The following is an 11,553-nucleotide window of genomic DNA, read 5'->3' on the forward strand; positions in this document are numbered from 1 at the left end:
CCTGCTTCTGGCTGCCACGGCTGCCGTTGGGCGATTTGGCTGAGGCTGGACTGGGGGCACTGGTTGAGTCCGTTTGGGAGCGGGCATACGAGCTCTTGCTATTGTGTGGGCGGCCGTCCATGGCCTTGAGAAAGAGGCTACTGGCAGAACTGCTGCGAGTGGTGTCAGAGGATAAGGATTCCTGCTGGTTGAGGAAGTCCTCCACATCCTGATCACTTGGCTGCTGGAGCTAAGACAGAGACAGAGATAGAGAGAGAAAGAGAGACAGAGACAGAAAGAGAGACAGAGAGAGAAAGAGAGACAGAGAAAGGAAGAGAGACAGAGACAGAGAAAGAGAGAGAGAGAGAAAGAGACAGAGAGAGAAAGCGACCGAGATAAAAAGGTGGGGGTATACAGCGGATTAAGACTGTGGGGAATATACATACAGAGAGACATATAAGGGCAAATAAAGGAGAGATTAGACGAGGGGAGTTGATACAATGAGGAAGGTTAAATAACCTAGTAAGGAAGGGTGCAACTAAAATCTAGAAGGCTCACCATGTTGTAGAGAGGGGTGCATTTGACCAGCAGCTGCAGTAGGATCTTGCCCAACTCCTGTAGGTCGGCCACCACAAGCTGCACCTGAGCAGGCAGTCCCAGCAGCTGATTGATGGGTCCCAGTTCAGCCAGGACCCGGACCTGGGCCTTCAGCTGGTCCAGGGCCAGCCTCCTCATGGCCTCCAGACGCAACACCTGGGACACGTAGAACAGCTTCAGCATCTGGAGCACAGAGCTCACCACCTCCAGCAGCCTGCTCAGGCCCATCTGATGATACAATGATAAAGCACTTAGCTGAAGACTTTCAGACTTATAATGTCAGTTATATGAATTGAATCAGTCTTTGGGGAAATTGTTGAAGGACCCTTGAAAGCAATTTCTTGCCACTATTTGTGAAGTTGAAAAAACAAACATGACAAACTGACAGCTACTGTAAAACTAGTCGTTTACATGCACCTGTGGAATGGTCGTTAAGACACTAGCTGCTTACAGGCGGTAGGCAATTATGGTCACAGTTATGAAAACTTAGGACACTAAAAAGGCATTTCTACTGACTCTGAAAAACACCAAAAGAAAGATGCCCAAGGTTCCTGCTAATTTGCGTGAACGTGCCTTAGGCAAGCTGCAAGGAGGCATGAGGACTGCAGATGTGGCCAGGGCAATAAATTGCAATGTTCGTACTGTGAGACACCCAAGACAGCACCACAGGAAGACAGGACGGGCAGCTGATCGTCCACGCAGTGGCAGACCACGTGTAACAACACCTGCACATGATTGGTACATCCGAACATCACACCTGTGGGACAGGTACAGGATGGCAACAACAACTGCCTGAGTTACACCAGGAATGCACAATCCCTCCATCAGTGCTCAGACTGTCCGCAATAGCCTGAGAGAGGCTGGACTGAGAGCTTGTAGGCCTGTTGTAAAGCAAGTCCTCACCAGACATCACCGGCAAAAACGTCACCTATAAGCATAAACCCGCCGTCGCTGGACCAGACAGGACTGGCAAAGAGTGCTCTTCACTGACGAGTCGCAGTTTGTCTCACCAGGGATGACGGTCGGATTTGCGTTTATCGTCGAAGGAATGAGCGTTACACCATGGCCTGTACTCTGGAGTGGGATCGATTTGGAGGTGGAGGGTCCGTCATGGTCTGGGGCGGTGTGTCACAGCATCATCGGACTGAGCTTGTTGTCATTGCAGGCAATCTCAACGATGTGCTTTACAGGGAAAACATCCTCCTCCCTCATGTGGTACCCTTCCTGCAGGCTCATCCTGACATGACAATGCCACCTGACATTCCAGCATGACAATGCCACCAGCCATACTCCTGACATTCCAGCATGACAATGCCACCAGCCATACTGCTTGTTCAGTGCGTGATTTCCTGCAAGACAGGAATGTCAGTGTTCTGCCATGGCCAGCGAAGAGCCCGGATCTCAATCAGATTGAGTACGTCTGGGACAGGTTGGATCGGAGGGTGAGGGCTGGGGCCATTCCCCCCAGAAATGTCTGGGAACTTGCAGGTGCCTTGGTGGAAGAGTGGGGTAACATCTCACAGCAAGAACGGCACATCTGGTGCAGTCCATGAGGAGGAGATTCACTGTAGTACTTAATGCAGCTGGTGGCCACACCAGATACTGACTGTTACTTTTGATTTTGACCCCCCTTTGTTCAGGGACACATTATTCAATTTCTGTTAGTCACATGTCTGTGGAACTTGTTCAGTTTATGTCTCAGTTGTTGAATCTTGTTATGTTCATACAGATATTTACACGTTAGGTTTGCTGAAAATAAACGCAGTTGACAGTGCGAGGACATTTCTTTTTTAGCTGAGTTTAGAAGCAGATCAAATCACTCCATCCTCCAGGCTTTTACATTTGAGCTTGTGGTGTGGATCAACAGCTCTAGATAGGCAAACATTTTACCAAGTCTCTAGAACTAGGCCAAAAGTCCCACAGTTTGGGTGGGGAAGAGAAAAAGAGATGGACAAGGTATTTGGGTCAGCTAAGTGACACGCTATCCCCTTCTGTTCCTGCTTTGTGAAACCAAACCAAGGATTCTGGTGAGGGGGCAGGACACTGGCCCAAAGTAGCCTGGGGACAGACTCAGGGCAAACGTAACAATGCAGCATGATACCCGCTGCCAAATTTTATCGATGTAGGACATCTGAGGACACCACACACACACACAGAATCGCTGTCTCACACACACACATTTCTGTCCCAGTGCCTTAGTCTCTATGGGAGAGTGTGCAGGAGCATTAATGAGGGTGTTTGTCTGATGAGTCCGACCCTCATTGCCTATTCTCCTCTCTCTCCAGCCAGCAGCCTGCAGCAGCAGTTAGGGTCATTAAGCACCAATTACCCCTGAACCAAATTCTGGGGAAAATGCTTTGACACTTTACCAAACTGTAAAATTCTAATCCTTACAAATGTGATGTGGTTTATTACAATGTGCTGTAAAAAAGAGAAAGAAAGGAAAAAAATATAATCTCTCTATGAAAGTTCATTCAACAGTTCCTAGTGTTACTGTTTATTATTATATTTTTCTATTCAGTAACTACTTTGACAGCTTCACTATAAACCCAATTTGAGTTCAGAGAACCGTAAACCTAAAAATGAATGTATTAAAACAATCCATTGAAATTCGAGTAATTATTCTTCTCAATGTTCATCCTCTTTCCTTAAAACCTCCTTGAGGTGACCCATATAGTGACCCTGTTATTGAAAATATCCCCCAATTTCAACTGACCTAAACCCAGTTTGAGCTTCATAAAACAACAAGCCTCACAATGAATTCATTTCTAAACATGCCACCATACTGTTTTTTGTTAGTTTCCACAACTCTTGCTTTCAGAGAGCTGTGTATGTTTACAGTCTGTCTCTTATCGGTCCATCAAAGTCTTGCCCCCCAGTTCTCGGATCTCCTCATCGCTCTGTGTGTTTGTCTGTCTGAGTGTGTGCTGCAGGGGCAGTGGTAGGCTCTAAACCTCACGTAGGCCAAATCCCACAGGGACCATTCTCGGGACGGGAGGTAGCCTAGTGGTTAGAGCATTGGGCCAGTAACCAAAATGTTTCTGGATCGAACCCCTGAGCTGACAAGGTAAAAATCTGTCGTTCTCCCAATGAACAAGGCATATACCCACTGTTCCCTGGTAGGCTGTAATTGTAAATAGGAATTTGTTCTTAACTGATTTGCCTTGTCACTTGTCTCATAATCTCTCTGTCCCTCCCTCCCTTCCTTCCTTCTGTCCTAAGCCATAGAGTCTGCTATAGCCCCAGGAGATTTGAGTCTGGTACATCTTAATGATGGTTCTATGTGCTCAGAACTCCGTGCCTGGGTAAGAATAATACTGAGCCCTCTGCCCATGTATACAGGAAATGCAGGGAGTGCCCTAGAGCCTTCACAGAGACCACTGACCATGTCTCTGGGCACGTAGCCTGCTTCTATTTACCCCAAACCCAATAAAGGTAGACAGAGACAGCAGAGGATGTTGTGATGGCTAGACAGCCTCCTGAGGGACCGAGCATCAAGTGATTACAGAGGAGGTCAACAAAGAGCAGCTGAGGTGCTGGCTGAAAATGTTCTGTTTTATTCATCCATTTAAAGTTATTCTGTTGTTTTGTTATTTTATTATTACATTGTTATTATTATTATGATACACTTTTAGTATCAATTATTATATTGTCTGAATGTTAGACTATTTTAACAGTACATCTAAATGTCTTTAATACCTTGTTTATTTTGTGCTGTACCCTGATTGAGTAAGGAGGAGGCGGTATAGTTTATCATGATGGATGAGAGGTCTGACAGATATGAGGAACAGATGGGTGTGTGGAGGAAAATGAGAAGGAAGAGAAAGGTGTAGAGACACGGAGGGTGGCTAAGGATGGGTGGTTCAGATGAATGAGAGTGGAGAGTGTGAGAAAGGACAAAGAGGAGAGAGCAGATTGACCTGGGCTAGGACGTGATAAGTGTAAAGCAAGAGGCCTGTAGTTGAGACTACAGGGGACGAAAGCAGACAAAGGTTTGTTTTAGGGACACAGCCATAGAGAGGGTTCTAGGGGATTCTCACCCTGTCGGTAGCATCCTGTAGCATCCCCATGGCCCGCTCCAGCCTGTTTCTGAGCTTCAGCAGGCGGTGGTACAGCTGCAGGCTCAGACAGAGCAGGAGGCCTCGGAACCGCGTCCACAACCCAGGCTCATCCTCCCCATCTTCATCCTCATACTGCTGTGTCCTCCTCTCCCACTCTAGGCCTGGGGAACACACAGAGACAAGTCAAAATACAAATATGGTGTAGTAAACTCAACAGCAAGATGTCGATGTGTCTTTGTTGCCAAAACTTGCCCTCGTAACTGTAGTGTCCAATATTCGAAGCTGACTGGACATAGCCATATAGACAGAGTGAGGTGTTAGTACTTCCCACCAGGCACGCACTGGTTGAATCAACGTTGTTTACACGTCATTTCAATGAAATGACGAATGTGGAGTAGACGTTGAATTGACGTCTGTGCCCAGTGGGTTACTGGTAGTTGGTTGTATTTGCACGGTAGACTGTGTCATTTCAACTCCTATCACCCCTTCCAAACACCTCTTCCCACACACACACAGAGCGTCATCAGTGTGACACACTGTCTGATCAACACAGTCTATGCACTCTACAATTACACACCATCATCTAAAAACATACTTGATTGTTTACAAGTTAATGAATGATGAAAGAAAATTGAATTTTCAAGCACACTTTATATTTCAAGTGAGGATATGAGTCAGTATGATTTGATAATGTACTGCAATGTTACCAAGACAACAGTGCATCACATCAATCTGGTTTTCATGTTGATTTGATCTCCTTTACAAGACAGCAGGATATCAATTCTACTCTATTTTAATGAGTTATTTATTATATTTTTCCTATGATTTCAATATTTACAAAACAAAATAATAGAAATATTTGAAAATAAGTTTTATTTTCAAATCTGTTATTATGGATATCATTGTGTATTAGAACAGCCTCAAAGCAAATTAGTAGGGACATTATCTAACACTTGAAGAGCATTAACGCCCCCCTGTGGTAAAGTTCAGAAAGCAGCAATAGGATGACCATGCAGATTGTGGTGCACACTGTATACTGTAACCTGACTTTAGACAAAAGACCTCATAAAGCATTCATGAATACACTTCTGCGGAAAGACAACCTCCCAATCCACCATTCGGCAAAGACTGTGTAAAGTGCACTAGCCCCTCCACAACCCTTCACCCAAACTCACGCAGTGTAGCCGTCAGGGGCATGTACTTGGCCATGGCCTCCTCTGAGCGTGTGAGGATGTCGTCCAGGCCCGAGGTGGTCATCTGACCCAGCTGTGACTCCTGCAGAGCCAGGAGGTAGTACCAGGTGATATTGGTCAGCTTGTCCCAGCGCCCCTGCATCCCGTCCAGCTCATCATTCACACGCAGTTGCACGTCATCCAGGGTCAGAAAGAAGGCATCCTTCAGGTGACCCAATACCTGTGGGGAGGATGGGGGGTGGAGGAGAGGAGGGTTGTAGGGAATAGGGTGATAAAGAAGTAGCAGGGTGTTGAGATAATGAAAGAAGTGAAAGATAGCGAGTGAAGAAAAAGGGGGAGGTGGGAGTGGCAGAATATTTGTAGATGATAAGGCAGAAAGAAAGGGGGAGAGAGAGACAATTTGTAATTAGGAAAAAGGGAGAAATAATCAGTCAGACGAATAGTAGGATATTATAAATGGAATCCATCCAACATGATTAATGGACAGTAGCAGTATCCTTCCACATAGTCTAACGCCATTAAAACTCAATGTCAACTATTGAAACTCTGGTAATGCATCTAATAGACTATAAAGTGGTGTGAAAGGTCAGTTAATGCTGGAACAATCAGAATGTGTCTACTATAACAGACCAGTCAGTCAGCCTCACACACTGCATCATCACCCAGTTTGCCAGGCAGAACAGAAACAGAGAGAGAAGACACCCACCTCCTCTGTAGACTGGTGCAGGACGGGGAAGTTCTTTTCCAGCTGGTCCAAGCCCATACAAGCATAGTTATTGACGACCTCAACTGCAATATGGAGGAGGGAAGCAATGGTGAGGGATGAGAACCAAAAGCTATTTGGTGGCAGCGGTGGCATTCAAGTTAAAGTTATTTAAGTTTGACATTTTATATTATGGCAGATGAGAGTTATAAGGCAATAGGGTAGAATTAATCAGTAAAGTTTTCGGTATTCAGTGGACTTACTCTGGGGCTCCAGACTAAGTAGGAGGGGGGTGGCACGGAGAATGGCAGCCTGGGACACATTACGCACCCCAATCTCAGCCACGCCCCCCACCACACTCAGGAGCGGGTAACGGCCCTTTACGTCCGTGTAAACTGAAACAACAGTTTTCAGGGCGGAGTCGAAGAGAGGCAGACTAGCCACACGTTGCACGGCGTTGGCCTGGAGAAAGGAGGAGAGAAAAGAAGACAATTTACTCCCTTGGAATCAAACGTTTAACCCCTGGTTATTGTTTTTATATATTTTCCAGCTCACCTCAATGTGATGATTATTTGTGTACGACATGTCTTTTTCACCAATCCTGTAAAACAGAATATGTATAAAGAGTGAATTACCTTAGTGACTGTCAGGCAAACACCTCATAGGGGCACACCCAAGCAGAATACCCCAAGTGCTCTTTCCCACATCTGTTTCATAATGCCTTCCTTATCTTGAATCTAACATCCTGTTTACATGGTAATGTCAGCTGCTAGGGTGCCACAATGATAACAGCTGTTCTATACTCCTAGCATGGAAATCTAGTTATCCCTTCAGTGGGCGCTGACCATACCCAAGGAGGATGACAGTGAACAATGGGAGTCATGAAAGGGAATGATCTGTTCAGAAGTGCTGTAATGAAGAAACAATTTCTAACCATTCTGTAATTAATTTAAGCAACAATAAGGAACTCAATAAATATTTACATAAACCAGAGGTCATCCATCCTTACATCAAAGTTTCAGTATGATCAAATATTAAGCCACAGCCTAGTGGTATTGACCAGAAACAGAAAGCAATTTTGCTCAGACTATCAAATTTAAAGGAAAATATTGAAAGACAAGACAATTATATGCTTGGAATAAGATCAAGTTAGCAGAGCTTTGGATATAATTACTGTCAATGATACATATAAAAAATATATGCCAACATAGGCTACCACTAACACCTTGTTGTAGCCCAGGCTAATGACTCCATCTGCCTCAAGATTGACCAACTAGGTAGCCTCGCCTAGGCAAAAAATATAACATTTCTTGAAGGCTGATAAAAACGATGGAATAACATTCTTACCTCAGAAAAGTTTAGTTTTAAAGATTTAACGAACTCTTCTCCAAGTTTTAATGCAGGTCTGGCTTGCTCAACTGTCAATACGGCCTATCATCTCCCTAGCTTCCAGAGCCGTTCAGCACCAAATAAGTATCGCTGCTGAAGTGCGCAGGTTATGACATCTTTGCAATTTGGAAAGGATGCGCATGTGATCGAACTGCGAATCACAGTTTTGCTCTCAGCAATTAGAGGAGCATAGCAAATTGACAGATACGTTGCTTCTGCATTGATATTTCATGCATTAGGCTTTACTCCACCACAAAAGCAGCCTCTGGATGTATTTTTTTGTTGTTGCTTGTTTATAGCCTTGTACAGTTTGTTAAGGGCCAGCTTGTTATTATTTTTTTGTTCTGTGGTGGAATGTCTACAACAGTCGATAACAGCTGAAAACTCCCTCCGGAGGTAGAAGGGTCAGCATTTGAATATCAGGTATTCCAAGCTGAACAGGATTCTGAAGCCTGAGCGCTAAATCTAAATTAAAGCCTACTACTTAGCCCTTCAGAAACTGTACTAGAAACTTAATGTTAAAGTAGGGGCTTTTAATGTCCTATCCCTTGCAACAGTCACTGAATAAATACATTTAACATGCATAAGTGATTTGATTTCCAAAGCATCATTGGAAACACCATACAACGGTTCAACCAGAAAACATGAATAGGCCTACAGGCACAAGATTGAGTCAATTTTCTGTGACTACTGAAATTATTTAGAGATGAAGTTGCTCAAGGTCGTAAGAGGGCTTGACCTTGACATAGTAGATGATGTTACCACTTTTGAAAAGATGTTAAAAGTACCTGAAAGCTTACTACAAACGTATTAGTCGTCTAGGTAGACTAATACATTAATTCGTGTCTAGATAAACATGGCCAACTATAGCTATGCCGCTTAACTCCATGACTTAGGGGTCCTGGTTGGTAGGCTAACATAACATGGGCTCCTGAGTGGTGCAGCGGTCTAAGGTGCTCCATCTCAGTGCTTGAGGTGTTACTACAGACACCTTGGTTCGATTCCAGGTTGTATCACAACCAGCCGTGATTGGGAGTCCCATAGGGCAGCGCACAATTGGCCCACTGTCGTCTGGGTTTGGCTGGTGTAGGCCGTCATTGTAAATAAGAATTCGTTCTTAACTGACTTGCCAAGTTTAATAAAGGTTAAGAAACAAAATAAAAACAGCACCATCAATGTACACAGAGCCCCACTTGAGGAGGCTATTAAAGTTGGTCAGCTCTAATGACTCAATTATGTGAACCAGTTTAGAAATGACGTGTGATGATATGGGAAAAACAACCCAAGAACCTTTCCGGTTAACTAATCTTTGGACATTTCCAAATTTTAACAGAGGATACGTTGTGTGAAACCTACATTCTTTACATGTTCTTAGTTGCCCAAAGCTAATTGAATTGAAATGCCACAGATATCGTTAAACAGAGTTTCTCTGACACCAACAGCTTCTACCCACAAGCCATATGACTACTGAACAGTTCATCAAATGGCTACCCAGACTATTTGCATTGACCCCCTTGTTTTATCCTTATCTATTATTATTTGTTGCAATGACACAGGATTTTGTCCTCTTGCACAGGATCGATGTACACCCACTGGACTCTAACCACACACCCACACATAACCACACACCCACACATTCTACACTGACACTCCAACAAACACACACAACACAAGACACACACACACATATGCATATTGACGCAACAGACACACACGCACGAACACACACGCACACACACACACACACACACACACACACACACACACACACACACACACACACACACCTTCACACTCTTCACTCACGCTGCTGCTACTCTCTGTTTATTATCTATGCATAGTCACTACCCCTACCTACATGTACAGTGCCTTGCGAAAGTATTCGGCCCCCTTGAACTTTGCGACCTTTTGCCACATTTCAGGCTTCAAACATAAAGATATAAAACTGTATTATTTTGTGAAGAATCAACAACAAGTGGGACACAATCATGAAGTGGAACGACATTTATTGGATATTTCAAACTTTTTTAACAAATCAAAAACTGAAAAATTGGGCGTGCAAAATTATTCAGCCCCCTTAAGTTAATACTTTGTAGCGCCACCTTTTACTGCGATTACAGCTGTAAGTCGCTTGGGGTATGTCTCTATCAGTTTTGCACTTCGAGAGACTGACATTTTTTCCCATTCCTCCTTGCAAAACAGCTCGAGCTCAGTGAGGTTGGATGGAGAGCATTTGTGAACAGCAGTTTTCAGTTCTTTCCACAGATTCTCGATTGGATTCAGGTCTGGACTTTGACTTGGCCATTCTAACACCTGGATATGTTTATTTTTGAACCATTCCATTGTAGATTTTGCTTTATGTTTTGGATCATTGTCTTGTTGGAAGACAAATCTCCGTCCCAGTCTCAGGTCTTTTGCAGACTCCATCAGGTTTTCTTCCAGAATGGTCCTGTATTTGGCTCCATCCATCTTCCCATCAATTTTAACCATCTTCCCTGTCCCTGCTGAAGAAAAGCAGGCCCAAACCATGATGCTGCCACCACCATGTTTGACAGTGGGGATGGTGTGTTCAGCTGTGTTGCTTTTACGCCAAACATAACGTTTTGCATTGTTGCCAAAAAGTTCAATTTTGGTTTCATCTGACCAGAGCACCTTCTTCCACATGTTTGGTGTGTCTCCCAGGTGGCTTGTGGCAAACTTTAAACGACACTTTTTATGGATATCTTTAAGAAATGGCTTTCTTCTTGCCACTCTTCCATAAAGGCCAGATGTGTGCAATATACGACTGATTGTTGTCCTATGGACAGAGTCTCCCACCTCAGCTGTAGATCTCTGCAGTTCATCCAGAGTGATCATGGGCCTCTTGGCTGCATCTCTGATCAGTCTTCTTCTTGTATGAGCTGAAAGTTTAGAGGGACGGCCAGGTCTTGGTAGATTTGCAGTGGTCTGATACTCCTTCCATTTCAATATTATCGCTTGCACAGTGCTCCTTGGGATGTTTAAAGCTTGGGAAATCTTTTTGTATCCAAATCCGGCTTTAAACTTCTTCACAACAGTATCTCGGACCTGCCTGGTGTGTTCCTTGTTCTTCATGATGCTCTCTGCGCTTTTAACGGACCTCTGAGACTATCACAGTGCAGGTGCATTTATACGGAGACTTGATTACACACAGGTGGATTGTATTTATCATCATTAGTCATTTAGGTCAACATTGGATCATTCAGAGATCCTCACTGCACTTCTGGAGAGAGTTTGCTGCACTGAAAATAAAGGGGCTGAATAATTTTGCACGCCCAATTTTTCAGTTTTTGATTTGTTAAAAAAGTTTGAAATATCCAATAAATGTCGTTCCACTTCATGATTGTGTCCCACTTGTTGTTGATTCTTCACAAAAAAAATATATTTTATATATTTATTATATTTATATTTATATATTTATGTTTAAAGCCTGAAATGTGGCAAAAGGTCGCAAAGTTCAAGGGGGCTGTTATGTTCTGTTAATTACTGATGTCCCCTTTAAGGATGGAGCACCCTTGGTCATGCGCAGTATTGTTCTATGTTATTCTGGTACTAACTAGTTTGAGTAAATGTGAAGCTCCAGTTCAATTGCTTGTATTCCGAGTCTTTCTTA

Source organism: Oncorhynchus clarkii, chromosome 3, assembly GCF_045791955.1.
Source record: "Oncorhynchus clarkii lewisi isolate Uvic-CL-2024 chromosome 3, UVic_Ocla_1.0, whole genome shotgun sequence".
In the NCBI taxonomy this organism is placed as follows: Eukaryota; Metazoa; Chordata; class Actinopteri; order Salmoniformes; family Salmonidae; genus Oncorhynchus; species Oncorhynchus clarkii.